This window comes from Columba livia, chromosome 1, assembly GCF_036013475.1.
Source record: "Columba livia isolate bColLiv1 breed racing homer chromosome 1, bColLiv1.pat.W.v2, whole genome shotgun sequence".
Lineage (NCBI taxonomy): Eukaryota > Metazoa > Chordata > Aves > Columbiformes > Columbidae > Columba > Columba livia.
This window is the reverse complement of record NC_088602.1, coordinates 109,287,594-109,304,924: the sequence shown is the minus strand read 5'-3', so window position 1 is coordinate 109,304,924 and position 17,331 is coordinate 109,287,594.

Sequence of the window (17,331 nt, the reverse complement as noted above, 5' to 3'; positions counted from 1 at the left end):
TGGCCCTTCTCTTTAAACTATCCTGGTTATTGACTGTTGCTCTAAGGGAAATCTACCAAATAGGGTGTCAGTCATCATATCTTGGAAGTAGAAATTGGGAAACAGGGGTGGTACTAGTAGTACATAAATCATTCATTAGTTTTCACAAGCAGAACCCCGAGTACATTCAGAAAGGAAGGACAGTGCAGTCAACAAGAGGAAAATGAGAATGAATGACTTCTATGGAAGGTCTCCCCTTCCACCAGTCAGAAATTATAAAAGTTTAGCCTAAAAGAGGAAAGAACAGCCCACATCTTTAACATCAGTGAAAAATGATCTCAGCATGAACGAATATTAGAAATTAGTCTCTTGGAAACAAGCAGAGGCATGTTTCTCTGATCCACACTCCATGGTATACGTAGTTTTGGAGCTTTAGTGGTAAAACAGAAATTTACTGGAGATCCAGCAGCTACCAGGCAGCCTGTCTACATCTGAAACAAACTTACATTTGGCAGCAAAGAAAGGCATTGACCTGTGTTTAGTATGGCTTAACTAATAAACCTTAAATTATATTAAAAACTTAAATATTAATGCCACTTTACAGCTAGAAATCTGTAAGCAAAAATGGTTACAGATGCCACAGCTGAATACTTACTATTTTTTCAGCAATGGTGCTGAAGATAACAGAGTGTTGCTTAATTTTCTAGAAGAAATGCATGTTTGAGCTGCTTCTTAGTTGCAACTAGGGTATGGAAGGCACTGAACTGTATTATTGAATCCTCAGTCACATATTATCAGTCGGTGCTACAAGACTTTTAAATCCTGTTGTTGTCTAATAAGGTCAGTTGTATCGTCTGACTACTGTGGTGAGTGACACAACTGCTTTTAAGCAGTCACATACAAACCAAATGCCTGACCAGCCTTTCTGTTCTCCTCTGCTTCAGTTATCACTGCTCAGAAGACCATTTAATTTAACTGCTTTCTATTCAGCTTGAATGAACAGCGCTGGCCACAGGTAACAGCGTTAACCAGGGTAGATCTTTGTGGCAGCTGATATCACTTTCTAACAGAATGATGGAAATGGAGACAGTTAGGAAGTGGGTTAGATTCTCCTGAATTCCCCTAAACATTCAAATGAACTTTTTGCCTCCAAATTGCATGTTTTTTCTTAAGTCTTAAGACTTAAGAGTCTTAGGTTGAATTCTTGTTCCAGTATTAAACTCGGGGAGATGAATCCTGTATCACTACGGCTCCTATGCTTTGTGTCCCAGAATGGGGAGGAAGTTAGCCCTATAGTGGAGCTCACTGTGCTCGGCTAGAGGTAGTGGCAGGAGGGAGAGGAACACACAGCCAAATAAAAGATGGTGTTTTTTTATTTCCCTCTGTGAGGACGTGCTTCATGGGCTGAGCCTTCTATGGTCTGGGCTCCAGTTCTTCAAACAAGGAATCCAGTTATGGAAAATGTTTATGTCTTAGGAGAGGCTGGAGAGTCAGAGGCTGGCAATAGCAGCTGGAGGTTGTCGCATGGGAATGGGGGCAGAAGGCTGAGGTAGGCAGCCAGCGCTCAAACAGGAAGCCTTCCCTAATGAGCTGTTGCTTTTTTTGGCCAGAGTGTTGAAAACCAGAAATCTTTTGGTGAAGAAGCTAAATAACTATATATTAATCTTCCTCTCAAACCTGCACAAATTAAAGGAATTAAAGGTATGCACGGCTTACTTATTCAAAATCGGAATTTTGTTACAGACACGGAGTCTCGATCACATAAGATGTGTTAATAGCTTGCCTTTGGCAACGCTTACTCCTTGTTTTGGTATTTGCTGCCAAGTACGTGTCTATTCCTACAAAAGTGCTGAGACGTTCCTAAAAGGCTGGAGAGTGAAGACTGAACCTTTCAGAGTCTGTGTGTTGTTACAGGGTGTTGATCACTTAAACCTCAGATACTGGATAAAGGAAACCTCTGTCAGGCTTCCTGGCTTTAAGTGACCTCTGTTCGCTCTACTGAAGGGTGATTACACAGCCCTTTGAAGGATCAAGCCTGTATGAGCATTTGGGTGAGATGCTCTTTGTGCCTTTTGCTGTAAACAGCAATATTATTTTTTTTTTTTTTCCCACAGCTTACCTGGAAAATGATGGGGGAAATGTGAATTAATTTTGGAAAATGATAAACAAAGTTGTCCTTCAATTATGTCATGTAGGGCTTGGTTGAACTATAAGCGAAGTGACTAATGGCTCACCAACTCTCCACAAATTTTTGCAGACTCTGTTTAGGATCTGCAAATCGTGTTGGATTCTAATGGGCTTCCAGGACTATTAATAGCTTTCGTGAACAAAACCTGTCACACCTATATATCAAAATAGTTGGTAAGTGACCTGCGCAATTCTCCTTGCTAGCAGTTATATTTGCACACAGCCACATTTGCTTTTAATTTAAATCCATGTACCAAAGATCCTAGTAATAAGTGATTTTCTCCCATTGAGATTGTAATGAAAAAGAAAATTTATAAACAGTACAGGTATTAAAGAAGACACATCATTGACTCTTGGGTGGTTATTTGCAATTAATCAGCATGATCGTATCTGTGACCACACATCTAAAACATATCCTTTGATTCCCACATTTTATAAAGAAAGTATTTATCCAAGGCCATTGTTCATCACTTGCAGTTTGTGTAAAATGTGCAACAAAATAGTTTTGAGGAGTGACTTGAATCATAAGCTTTATTTTATTAAGCTGTACTTCCTTCAATCCTAAGCTTGAAATATTGCATTTTCATTACAGTAAGAAAAAAATCTGTGTTCTGCATCCTCAGCTGTGTGTGCTGCATCGTGCTTCGAATTGCCAGATACACTTATGAAGAATTATATGCACTTATTAATTTTCAGCTTGAAGACGTCTGCTGATTTACTACTCTGCAAAGAATTAGCTGGCTTGCTGATGCTTATGTCTCTTATACTTTATGTGGAGCTGATGGATGTTCATAGTGCAACTCAGCAAGCAGGTGTAGATATTTCTGTGAATTACCATCTCAATCAGAAAATTGTTTGAAGACAATCAAGTTTGCACAAAAATTCAAAATTGACCTTTGGAAAAGTAGAGTAGCAGCCTCAGCATTTATTCTCTAGTACATTTGCTATCATTGCATAGTCTCAGTAGCCTGTTTGGAATAAAGCATTGTTATCATCCAATGTGCTGATAAGAAAAGCACACCTCAGTTTAACTGATGCAAACATCCATTTGGAATTTCTTGAGATGTGACTGTGTTTATTTTCCCCATGGCTCATCCCATATTTCTTTGTATTTACCTAGCAATTATTATCTCCCCAACATAAATCACACCTAACCAGTACCCTGCTGCTACAGAAGATCTTGAGCTGCAGCAGTACAGCAGTGCCTTGGACTTTCTTGTTCTCTGTGACATGTAGTTTGGGATTCCTCTGATGACAGCACATCTCTGATGGTTCACTTCCAAATAGGCTTGGCTGGGTTTTATCCTGATATGCAACATATGTATGCTGCATAGCCATGTGCAAATAATAGCTTTCGCTTTGCAGCGATTCAAGTGCATTGGTAGGAACGTCAGTACTTAGGGGAAGGCATGACTCACTTGGATTATATCCAGCATTACAGACAAATACTCGTCTTGCACCTTCTGGGTGGGATTGTTTCCACTAGTGGGATGTTGTAGTGGGAACTCACAATTTGCATTTTTTTTGATAACTAGCACCATTTGTCACACTTTCAGCTAACCATTGTAGATTGAACTTTGTGCTGCAAACGACGAGGAACCCTAGGGCAGTTTTGTGCATTCCTTCAGTATTCAGGAATATACAGTGTTTTATCTTTGATGTAGAAAATGTTTATGTTGGAACTTAGAAACTAAACTTGTGCTCATATAACAAGCCCACTGCCTCCCCACCCACCCCCTGCTTCCCCTCCTAAAGTGACATTAACACTGTACTAAACCCTGACTAATAAATCCAACTGTGCTGAACACTTTTTTGATGCTTGCCATGGATGTGGCAGCATTCCCCCAGCACCTAGGCTTACTGGGCTATTTCTGTGCTCTGTAGCATTTCCTGTGCACGTTTTTAATAATTCCATATAGAATGGCAGGTAAATTATTTGAGACATGGATATTAACATCTAGGTAACTGGCTTGGTACGCTTTTATTAATTTTGCACAGAGTAGCAGAACTGGTGGAATTACTGAGGAGCAGGGGAACGTGAGTAGTTTTCAACAGGTCATCTTATGAAACAGTGCTGCAATATGCGCTGAGTTGCATGCTAGACATTTCCAAGAGGATGTCAGGTGTGCTTTCATTGTATAGTCTGCTGTAGTTCTGCAGTCTACTGGCCCGGACAAATTATTGCCCATATGTGGAGTTTGCAGACCTGTAGGCTTATTAAAAGAAAGGCCAGAGGATATTTTGCTCAGCAGAAAATATTTTGGCTTTTTGATAGAAGTAACAGACATGCAAATTTGTACAACAAACAATCAATCTGTTTTCCTAAAAGTGCAAGTGCTTAAATGAGTGCCAGTTGGGAGATTTTCAATAACATGGAAGGAGACATCTGAAGCTTCCAGCATTTGGCTCAGTGAAGTCCTCCATTGCCTGTTCCCTTGGCCTCCCTGCTGTGATCTCAGAGGAACTTGGGGAGCAGGAATGGGGTAGTTCCAAGCCTGTGTCTGGGTCACAGGAATCAGAGGAGACTGGAATCCAGAAGCTGCTGTTTTCAGTTATGTGGAATGGTATTGAGGCAAACTGCTGCTCTCAGTGATGTGCTGAGGCATTGTGAAGCACAGGAAAGTCTAAGCCTTCTGAGCCAAAGAAAGGGAAAGGGAGATGTTTATTACAATCCATTTCCTCTTCATCTCCCACTCCAGGGTTTAAAAGCCTCTACAAGTATTCAGTGAAGGCAAGTCATCTCTGCTCTTGCCTTCTAATCTTTGGGAATGTCTCCCCACCTGAGCTGCCTGGCCATCTTTTTCAGAGGCTTCTCTGAGGTCACCATATGTTTTCTTTCTTTGTTCTTCACTCTTACTCTTTTGAGACTTGAAGCAATTAATAACAGCATTGTATTCAAGGTTCTGGATGTCTCAGAGGTGAATCCACTGAGACAGGAACTGTGCCAAGCTGTTTTAGCTCACTGCTCAGTTTCTGTGGTAATGAAGATTTTTGTTTGTTCTGTTTGATTTACTCAGTCATTACGGCAGATCACCCTCAGGTACAGTCTTCAGAAGCTCTAGAGATCTTGAATTTTTTAGCCTCTTTTCTTTCTAGTTGTTTTGAATACTGAAAACCACAGTAGTGCACAGAGTATGTAGTAGTGGATAGGTGTTATGTCAGATGGCTGTACAGTTTTTTAATTTGGTAGGCAGAGGCTGGGGCCAGATTAACTACGGATTCACAGTATGTTAGGGACATCATATAAGGGAAGAAGGAACAGGCAGATAGAAGATCTGCTGAGACTAGGTTGGTCTGTGTTTACATCTCTGCAGTCAGTTCCACAGCTGGTGGGTATCTTAGGAGCATCCAGCAAATAAACTGTTTACAATAGTTAGTCCCAGAGGTGTCTGCCACTAAAGCAGCATAGTCACATGTTCAGAAATGGGAAGATAGATGCACTGCCCTGTCAGGTCAGAACTGTACCTGAACACGTTCTGCAATTAGCAGTCTGTCCTACATTCCCTGTGGGCCAGTTCAAAATTCATCATGCTATTAATGCCATTTTGCAATAAGTTTAAGAGCATGGTTTTATGAACAGCTTAAGCCAATCTAAGACTATAATAATGCTAAAGGGGTAGGCCTGTTCTCCCCTCTTAGTAGCTACTCTTCTCCCCCTGCCATTGTGTCAGCACTGACGTTCCTGTGGTCAGTGGGCTTCTGAATCAGGTCCCCAGTCCAGCTGACTTATTTTTTTTAGCAGAGTTGTTTTACAGCCAGATGATCAAGCTGAGCTTACTCACTGCATTTCTTCCTGGTCTTAAACCTGACATTACAGGGAACACATGGCCAAGGGCAAGGGCAGGCATGGCTCCATTCAGGCTCTGGTTTCAGATTAGTTTGCACCAGTTGTGAGATGGCACCACAGGCCATGCAAAGCAATAGTGTTAGCACTTTACTGCTAGTTCACTGCTGTCTCTGGAGCATTCTGTTCTCTGAACAGTCAGCTAGTAGTATTGTTTTTCTGCCACTTGTCTGTCTTCTGCAGATGAGGAAACTGAGAAAGAAGGTGAAAACTCCATTCACATGCTTTCATTCGCTGGCATGGGAGGAAAGCTTTAAAATTTCTACTTAGTTATTGTTATAAATGGGGTGTGTAACTAGGACTTCAGTGGGAGACAACCAACCTAAATATGAGTACAGGGACTCCCAGTATCATGGGATGCTGCAGTGACCTTATTTGACATGCATTTAAAATATTATTCAAAGAGGTTTTTCAAAGGAAAGAGGTTTTAACAAAATTGCTGCTTTGCTGAGAGGCAGCACAACTGGATCAAGTTAAATAAACCCTGAATTTTAAAAGCATTGTGTGATTCGAGATACTGCTGAGAGCCTCTTTAAAAGGTGTCTGAGACTGAGCATCCATCAACTGAGGAAATCCCTGACACTAGGGGCTTTAGAAAAATCTAAGCTTTCATATTTGAACTATTTCTCCACAGAACTAGAAATCTAATGTAAACAGGGCCTAAGCAGCATGGCCAAAGTAATTTAGGGAATCAGAACTGCTGACTGCTAATCCTAGCTCAAGTTTCTAGCCACATGGCCGAATGCTAATGTTTGGCTTTATGGTTTTGTGTTTTTCCTTTAGTCTCTACTGTGAGGCACATTGCGGGAACAGTAGACCAGTGATGATTGTTAACATAAACACCTCTACCCTCTTTCTAAAGAAGGACTTGGTTTTTTTGCTGAAGTTTAGGGAGGCAAGTACAGACTACATGATAACCTATTTCTGTGCAAGAAGTCTTTTTTGGCTCTCTCTCACACTTTAAAAAATGTTGCACATGCGAGGTTGAGGCGGGTTTGAATAACCTGGTTTCTGTTTTGGAAGACTAAAGCAGATGCAGTAAGTTGGATGCCAGGATGGCTTTGTTATGAGTTATGTGTTATCATTACATCTGCATACCACAGTCACAGGTCAGCACCTAATTCTGTCAGCACTCTGCAGACACCATAGGAAGATGTCAGTTATTGACGGGAAGGGAAGGGAAGGACAGGGAAGGGAAGGGAAGGGAAGGGAAGGGAAGGAAGGAAGGGAAGGGAAGGGAAGGGAAGGGAAGGAAGGGAAGGGAAGGGAAGGGAAGGGAAAGGGAAGGGAAGGGAAGGGAAGGAAGGGAAGGGAAGGGAAGGGAAGGAAAGGGAAGGGAAGGGAAGGGAAGGGAAGGGAAGGGAAGGGAAGGGAAGGGAAGGGAAGGAGAAGGGAAGGGAAGGGAAGGGAAGGGAGGGGAAGAAGGGAAGGGAAGGGAGGGGAAGGGAAGGGAGGGGAAGGGAAGGGAAGGGAAGGGAAAGGAAAGGAAAGGAAAGGAAAGGAAAGGAAAGGAAAGGAAAGGAAAGGAAAGGAAAGGAAAGGAAAGGAAAGGAAAGGAAAGGAAAGGAAAGGAAAGGAAAGGAAAGGAAAGGAAAGGAAAGGAAAGGAAAGGAAAGGAAAGGAAAGGAAAGGAAAGGAAAGGAAAAAAGAAAAGAAAAGAAAAGAAAAGAAAAGAAAAGAAAAGAAAAGAAAAGAAAAGAAAAGAAAAGAAAAGAAAAGAAAAGAAAAGAAAAGAGAAAAGAAAAGAAAAGAAAGAAAAGAAAGAAAAGAAAAGAGAAAGAAAGAAGAGATCATTTTATTCACAGTTCAATTAAGATTTTACAATAGCCTATGTTTGGCTAACAAATATATGACAATATCCATTTAAGTAAATAGTGCCTGGTTTGACAAATGATGGACAACTTTTTCTTGTTGAGAACTAGGGAGACTCAATTAAGTTAATAACTCATAGTTGCCTTGATACCATTTACTATGTGTACCTAATGGAAATCCCAGAAATTTAATATTAGTAGAATTAGTCAGATCTTGAATTTGGTCCTTAAGGTGTTGATATTTCTTTATTCCTTCTGCTGCTGCATCCACCAAAGTAGTTGGTTTACTCTGATATGTCACTGTGATATCCACAACAAAAGCTTTTACAAATATTAGGTCTGGTTTATATAGTTCTTTTTGCTTATCTCTTAACAATGGTTCCTGGAACACAAGCCATTCTTTCTTTTTGGCCTCATCTGCCAATATTCCACATAACTTATTATGTCTCTTAATTCTGGCATCTTTTACCACAGGCGATACCCAATAATATGTGAACATGTCTCATTCTCTACCTGACAATGCCCACGTGTTATTTTGAGTTTCTTGTCTCCCTCTTGCCAAAAACTAATGGGGTAGACACTAGCTCTTACTTGCAACACTGTGATGAGTTTTCTGTTGGGAATGCCCCTAGAGCACACAATTCAACCATTACTGATTTTATCTTTCTCAAAGTTAGAAATCCCCTGGCCCTGGGATACCAATTTGGTCCAGTTCACAAATTCTCATTTTCTCTAGTTACAAGGTCTCAGAAAGATAACTTTTGGAGTGGGCACCTCCCATTACAAGACTGGTTCCTCATTGCCCAGTTCTTCTGATATCACCATAACTGTCCTGGGGTCCCAAATGGATGGAATTTTTTCTTTATCTCCTCCATAGCCTTTCAAATTCCTTTTCAATGCCCTTCTGTTGTGCAATGGGTTTTGTTGTCTCACCTGAAGACTGCATGATTGGGTGAAGTCTTTGGGCTTGTACACTAGGGATCAATTCCAAGAGTCTGGTAATACCCAAGCCTTTATCCCAAGTGCTGGAATGTAGGATCACATCATAAACACTGGGTAGTAGACGTAACCACTCCTTGACAGACATTCAAATCATCAAATCAAGGTTTTCAGGGTATGTCACTTTTACATCGGCTTGGTCGGCTAAGTAGATCAATCGTGGAATAGCACATTTTTTCAATATGTCAACTTTTTGTCATGGCTGCAGTGGAGCCCTTTCAATCTGTTATAACCACCCCTTTGCTTTTTCTAGTAGTTGTGGTTTCAGTATTCTGGTACACAGGTCAATCCTCAGACCCGGGTACTTTTCAGAGCTACCAGGTTCAATCATGTTGAGGGGAGTGCCATTAATAGTTCAAGGAGGACAATCAAGCCTGTGAAGAGCCCTTTGTAGGCTGGGTGTAAAAGCCATGGCACTTCTACCCTTGCATCTTTAGGCCAGTTAGTTCACAAAAGACCTCCAAAATTTCAGTATTTTTCCACATTTTATCTCAGAATCCACTCAATAATACCAGCTAATCTGTAAAAGCCATATTTGTTACATTTTTGAAGCAGTGTTGAAAACAACTTCTCTCTTTTTCCAACTTAGACAGCAGGGGGGTCCACGGAGAAGTTAAATAGGATTGGAGACATTGGATCACCCTGTTTCACACCAATCTGAATCCCAATGGGATCCAATTGCTCATTCTTCATATCAGTACTAGTATTTATGTCATCATACACATTCATAATCAGGGCAATAATATGACTGACCATGCCTTTTCGTCTAAGAGCTGTTATGAGAATGGCTCCCTATATCAAAAGCTTTAGCTGAATGAAAAAAAAAACTACCCTCAAGGGGCACCTTGCACTTCAAATTAGAAGCTGTAATAATTTCAAATTTTCAGCACAACCTGATGATCTTATAAATATCCTTTGCTGTGGATTGATAGGACATGCCTTAGTCAATCTTGCTGTTAAAATCCTTGAGAACAACTTCAAGATTGTTGATCCGGTGGTAATTTGTCGCTAGTTATTGGTGTCATTTTGGTGTACCAGCAAGGCCAATTTTGATATCCCACTTCAGCCAGCATATGCTGGTCCTCACCTTCATTGTGCCGCAGGCTGTCTGGATGGTTCCTGACTCAGGCCCATGCTAGACTCCTTGGTCCGTGTTTCAAGATGGGTCAGGTGTGTAGCCAACATCGCCATGGAATCTGGGCTCCTGGGTGCGCCAGGGGGCTGCTGAGGCCTCGATCACAAGGACCTGGGGTGCCCCAAGAGCACTGCCAGGGTGGGGGCTTCCGTATGCCACATGTCCTGCACCCCACTGTGAGGCTGAGATTTGGTGCTTGGCTCTTCCCTCTTCACTCACCGTTACTGAGGGAACGCTTGCTGTTTTCTTTTCCTCCTCTGACTAATACACTTAAATTCAGAAGGTCGCCACATCTGATGTGAAGTCCCAAGACCAAATGCCATGCTGGTGCTGTGCTGTGGTCTCCTGCAGTGACTGCCACAATGTGAGGCGCCTGGAGGTGGCCCAACATGCATGGGATACACCTGGAGGTGGCTCCCGGGGGTGGCCAGGGACAACAGCTGAGCAGGCACCCGGGCAGTATTGTGGAGGGTGGGCAGCAAAATGGGGGTGACAGGTGTAGCCCCCGGAGCTGGGGTGTCAAACTAATTTTCACCGGGGGCCACATCAGCCTCATGGTTGCCTTCAAAGGGCCGAATGTAGTTTTAGGACTGTATAAATGTAGGAGTAGGCCTGTGAAAATGAGTTTGACACCCGTGCCCTGGAGGAACCCGGGGCATCAAGAGTGTTCAAAGTCTTTGTGATCAATGTGTTCTGCAGTTCACGCTATTTCTCACAGCCAGCTACGTTCTTCATCAACGGACGAGCTGAGTAATCCAACATTTCTTAGCACGTGGGGGACCCGGGACCACTCGCCAAAAGCAACCCCTCTCTGAGGATGGTCCCCTGCTGCCACTCTGCTTGCACGGTGGGGATGCCATGGAGAGGCCTCACTGCAGCTGAGTGTACAAGCACCCACACAGGCGAACAGAAAACCGCGACCAGCAAGGGAAGCACTCGCCAGGGAGGGAGCGAAGTTTTGAGCCATGGCCGACTATGCTGCGGTCTTTCCGCCGAGATGGGATCACAGAGAGAGTGGGGTGGGGGACTCCTCCACAGCACAGGTGTCTGTGGGATGAGTGTGGGCATTGGCCACCCAAGGGTTTTAGGGGAGCAACTCCCACCCCTGTCCGTGTCTGGGCTGGGTGAGGCTTCCCGTGTTGGGTCAAATAAAACCACAGGCTCCACTCCTGGAGGTGCCTTTCTGTAAATTCCTTTAAATTTCAGCTTTGCAACCATATTAACCTGAAAATCAAAGACTTGGGTTTCCTGGGAGCTGCCCAGCGGGTCATAGGAATAACACATAATTAAAAAAATGTGTCCGCACCAGCATGGACCTGATCAGGTACTGGTCATGACTGGGCGTGATCTGTTGTAATTAATCTTATAAACTGAAATGGTGTATGGAAGGTAAATCTCAAATGCCTACTCAGCATTTTGGCAGTGGCACGTATGGAAACAAACAGTTAAAGATAGTAAAGGTCAGAAATTCTGTCTCAGGGGACTTTGACTTGAAATGTGAGAATTTTAGAAAATATGTTACAGGTTTTTACAGAACATTTGGAAACACTTTTTCCTCTTTCCTATGCATGGCCATAGAGTCATTCATCAGTCTCTCATCCCTGCTTACTTGGCTTTGCCCTGGAAATATCTAGGTGTAGTCTACCATCGATCTTGTATGTGTTTCATTAAGGCCCAGCACATTTTCAGATCCTACAGAAGACTGCAGAAGAGAAATATTCTGGTAACATGTGGAACACAAGGAGATGAGGTGGTGGGCAGAAATGTGGAAACATTCCCCATCTCCATACACTCAGGGAGGGGGAAGGGAAGAATTTACCACAAGTTGTTAAGGGGTAATGTATCACACTCTCATAATCAACCACATGGAAAAGGAGGCCCCAGGGAGGGCCAGTTCTTCTCTCAGACTTAAGACTTAGACTGGTTCAGCTACCCACAGCCTCTCCCCTAGTGCTGTGCCTTAGGGCTTATATATGTGTGAGATGGTTGTGAGAGAGGGTGGTCACAGATGAATCCCAGTTTCGTTGGGACTGGACTCCTACAAGAATTAAGCACAATAAATTTCACTACCTGTTGCCACAAATCCAGGGCACATTTATTCAGTAAATCCTTTGTGATACAATACAAATAAGTAGCAACAGCCTAATAACAAGGAAAAAAAATCATGCTAAAATTAAAAGCACAGAACCCTCCTCCCAAGTGGTGATAAAACAATACTAAATTGCATGTTACACGTGTCAGGTAACACATTTTTAAAAGCACTTCAAAAATGTGCTATGAAGACAATAAGACTATTAATATTTTAATAGAATACTCAAAATACATTGTATTTGAGTAGTAGTTTTCTAAGCAACTGATAATGGCATTAATTGTGTTGCTCACATAACAATACAAAATTAAGTCTGTATAAACACCTGTTCCAAATGGGATGGGGCAGCATGTGGTAATATGCCACCATGCCATTTTTTTTCTGGCATCAGCTTGCCCCCTTTTTTCTGGGATAACAGCTTTCCACCAAAATTGTCCTTTTCTCCCCAAAAAGAAGCAGATATGGAAAGAACAAAGGAACGTGGAAAAAAACAGCTGCTGTAGCTAAAAGGTGCTGTCTCTTGTGAAGTCCAGAGTTACAGTTCGTTTGCTGAAGGGTAAACTGAGAGAGAATTTCTGTGCCATTTTGATCAAGAAAAGGACAAACTCATTAAAATAAGCCCGTAACATGATATTGCACAATAAAAGAGAGCAATACTTCCTACCAGTATTTAGATTAGCAAGCAGAGGGAGGAAAGCAGCGTAGCAGAATGGTGAGGCAAGAGACTGGTGTAATGATTGTGTTTGTCCCAGGCATCTTGTTTGGCAGCTTTCAGGCCAGCAAAGGTTATCCTCTTTATGACTGATCCTGCAACAGGGACTATCAGTATGGGAATGTGATGTGAAAGCAAATGATATCCACTGCAGATCCTGTCTGTCAGGTTGTCAACTGTTGATACAGTTAGTTCATTTTTTCTTGGATTTCTGCTCTTGTTCTTCTCTACATCCCTTTCAGTAAGGACTCTTTCTTCTCTGGTTCTCGCAGGAGGGTACATGTACTCTCCATCCTTCAGCACCTTTAATTAGACATCAAGGGGTGTTTCTTTATCTAGGGACATGCAGATGAAGTTACTCCTTGTTTTGACAAAGGCAAATGAAGTGAAAAAAAATAGCTTCAAATGTGAAATTTATACTTCCCAAGAGATAAATCAGGTGCAATCTTTTCATCTGAAATACAGACTATAATGGCTTTCATCAGTAACAGTATCACCAGAATCAGTACTATGACAGTGTAATCTCTGTCTAATCTGGACCCCTGAGTGACACAAAGTGGCTGTACCCTCTCTAAGCAATCTCTCCTGTGCTTTACTTTATTGAATATTGCCTTTAAGTTCCTGTTCAGACAGGAATGGTTATGTCTTGTTGTACCAAAACTTTTAACTCAAGCAGAAAGGGAAGCACAAAGCTCACAAGAGTCATCTCCTCAGCTATTCATACAGCTATTTTGCCATACACAGCTGTACGATGATATCATACAAACTGGTCACAGCAATTCAGGATATTGATTTGCAAGGGACCAACAGCACTACCAGAGCCAGCTCTGCATAAGCAATCATGCCATACTTTTCCATACAAATTTATCAGGTTTCACTTTCAAAAACAATAACTTTGTTTTGCTATTTGTATGTGAAAACTTCCATTCTCCCATGATTAACTGAATTTGAAGTTGCTGAACAAAGTGTTGTGAGAACAGAATTAAAATTTCTGAGCCATTTTGCTCAAGATAGCAGCAAATCTGTTAAGTTCATAACTCAGTATTACACAACAAGAGACACATGGTCCTTGTAGGTTGTTAGAGCAACAAAAGATGGTACAAGACCTTACACAGGCAGAACATGATTTTAAGTTACAATCTGCAAAGCAAGTTGATTCTCAAGCACTAAGACATGTAAGTGCCTGAGCAATTTTGCCAAGATATGTAAAGCAACAGTAAATAGCTTTCAGGTTCTCACTACATCTCTTGGGTTCCTCTTCACAGGTGCTGATAAATTGGGTTTGGACAGGTTTTGATACACTTTAGGGGTCAACAGTTATTATACGACAATCTTGTTGCCTCAGAACCTTGTTTAGAGAATCACAGAATGTTAGGGGTTGGAAGGAACCTTGAAAGGTCATCTAGTCCAATCCCCCCGCCAGAGCAGGAACACCTGGATGAGGTTACACAGGAAAGTGTCCAGGGGGGTTTTGAATGTCTTCTGAGAAGGAGACTCCACAACCCTCCTGGGCAGCCTGTTCCAGTGCTCTGTCACCCTCACTGAGAAGAAGTTTCTTCTCATATTTAAGTGGAACCTCCTGTGTTCCAGTTTGTAACCATTACCCCTTGTCCTACCGTTGGTTGTCACCGAGAAGAGCCTGGCTCCATCCTCGTGACAGTCACTCTTTACATATTTATAAACATCAATGAGGTCACCCCTCAGCCTCCTCTTCTCCAAGCTAAAGAGACCCAGCTCCCTCAGCCTTTCCTCATAAGGGAGGTGCTCCACTTACTTTATATCCATAAATCTTCTACAAGGCTGCTGCTTGCTTGCTCCTTCATTTCACATATTGTTATGATTATGGTCTGTCATAATGCTGAGATAACAGGAACATGAATGGCTCTTCCACTGTGATGTAGCTTTGCTGCTTTGTTCCATTGTTTCCACTGGTGCTTTTCTGTGCACATTTCCATCTAGATCAATTCTAGTATTTCTGTTACATATCTTTACACCCTGTAATGGCAGAAAAGCTTTTCCACCATTTTCTGTACAGAAACTCACAGTACAACTCAGCTCACTAGAGTACTGGGAATCCAGGGGTATGGCCCCAGAAATCTTGGTGCTGCATGCAAGCGTTGCGTTCAAGTGCATTACCTCAACAACATCATTTGAGTGTAAATAACTACCACTCTGAAATGAAGTCAACTGAAGTTCATTTCACATGCCTGGAGGCTACTACTCCTGCTTTCCAACCAGTATTCCTCACAATATTACAAAGAAGTTAGGAGAATGCCTCGTGGCTTATATGAAAACACAAAGCTTACATGAAGAAGTAATACTTTTTATTAGTGTAACAGAAAAAAAAAAAAAAAGACAAGCATTCAAGCTCAAAGTTCTTTCAGCAGGTCACTCAGGATACAAAACCACTTTAATGACCATAAACATAACTCTTGCAAATATGTATTCCAAGCTGTTTCTCCTTGCTGCATATATTCGTGGTGCGGATGTGCTACATCAGGTCAGCTGCAGAATAAAATGAAACTTTTTGTACTTTTTCCCAAGTTGTCCAATTTTTAGTGCATGTGAAGAAATTTTGATAATGACCTTCTAAAATCCAATATGGAAGAGATCTATCTCTGAAATGTTATAGTAATTCTTCTTTAAAAAAATATTATTTGCCTGATGGACAATATTTTGTCATCTGGAATATGGAACTTGTCATCCTGGCTTGAATCAGTCTAGTAAAACTCTGTCTTCAGCAAATGCATCTACCCAAATAACGGAGGACTGTGGAGCCAAAGGGAATAGTTTTTCTTTTATGACTTTTATGAATGATTTATTTTATTAGGTTTATTAGAATGGCTTCCAACCAGTTAGTACTCACCAAAATTACATAGCACTCAAAAAAATGTTGGTGCCATAAGTAACTTGATCAGCTGCAGAGTTTAACTCTGGATTTATTCCGTTTAGTATTGCAAAATTGTAGTTGAGCTCTTAGATATACCTTCAGTAAAGAAATAGTTGCAACAGTATAAATTGTTATTGACCAACTCTTTGTTGTTGTCCTTCTGCCAGAGGTGAACGCAAGCACATTTTCCACATTGTCCCCTCTTGAATCAGTAAAGCAAAATGCTCCCTCAGACAGTTTGTTGTGAAATCTAGTAGTCTAGTAACAGAAGCCAAGTTACTGTGAGAGGCAGTTGATGCTGAGCTTCCAGATTTCATATGATATTGGCTTAGGAACACTTAAACATTACTTGCAAGAGGTCTGGAAAAGATAACTGGGGCTGGGTAGGGAGTGGAGTAAGGATTGGCAACATCTTAAATCACGGCAACTGCTTCTTAAATAGAAAAGCACACAAGCCTTGGAATTCTAGTCTGCAATCACAGTAATTGCTGTACCACAGCTTTTTTTCATCCTTTACAAACCCCTTGGAAGTGCTGATAAGAGTGTTCAGAATAGATAGGCTGCTCACTTACATTGTTCCAGAAGTATGGCCATTAGTTACTCATAAGACAATTTAAGAAACAGTTTGGCTTTTCCACTGTATCAAAAAGGAAATACTATTTGATTTTTGCCTTGAAATGCAGCTTTCAAAACATTGAGTTAGAAAGTCTGTGTGGAAAATGCAAGGCTAGAAGTTCACTGGTTCCAGCATTTAACAGGTGCGATTTTTTTCTGCCCAAAATTGTCAATTGTTCTTAGTGAGAGCTAGAAGAATGTGCGACGGCCTCCCTAGGATTTCATAAATTGCAATTGACAGCATGCTAAGGCCATGAAACACCGTCACAGAAATGTAGCTAGGAGCAGAAACATTCACCAACAAAAAGGCACCAGACCAAACAAGTTTCGAGCTTGAGTGAAAAAAAGAGGCACAATACTTCGCTCTTAATACTATACATGCAAAGCATAAAAATCCATAGAAAACAGAGGAGGGAAATTCTCCCCACAAAAGTAGCATCTTCTGCTGTATATTTAGGGTAGGATTATTGCCAGACAGCAGCACTCAGCAGCCTCCCATGGTGTACTTTGCTTCAACCAGGCAACCTGAAAACCCAAGGAATTACTTTTCTCATACCAAGGCACCTGCAGGAAGTCTTCCATCCTCGCTTAGTGCAGTCAGTGGTGCTAAGAGCTGTACTTGTTGACAGCTTCGCATCACTTTCAGGATCATGTCAGTTATCCTTTCTCCTGAGGTTTCTGCTGGCAGCACTGTCCATGCTAAAGCTGCTAATAACACCGCAGCTGAATCACTCTAAGCGAAATTCCTAACAGCGCACCAGACTTGAGAGGACTCAAAATAGCAGTGATGCACAGTCATCAAAAAGTGTCTGCAAGTAAAGATATCACTAAAGCTGCCCAAAATCTGCTCAGTGTGAACAGCTATGCTTTTTGTATCCAGCTGGGGCAGATAGCATTCTCTTTTCAATATAGCAACTTTGTTTAGAGGGCTGCAGTTATTTGGACTATGCACAAGTGCACACCATCAAGGGTGGAAATGGGAAAAAATATTCAGTGGGAGACTTTTAGTGGTTCTGTAGTCACAGTATTCACCTTTCCTTCACCAGCACTGGAAATATGGTCAGGTCACA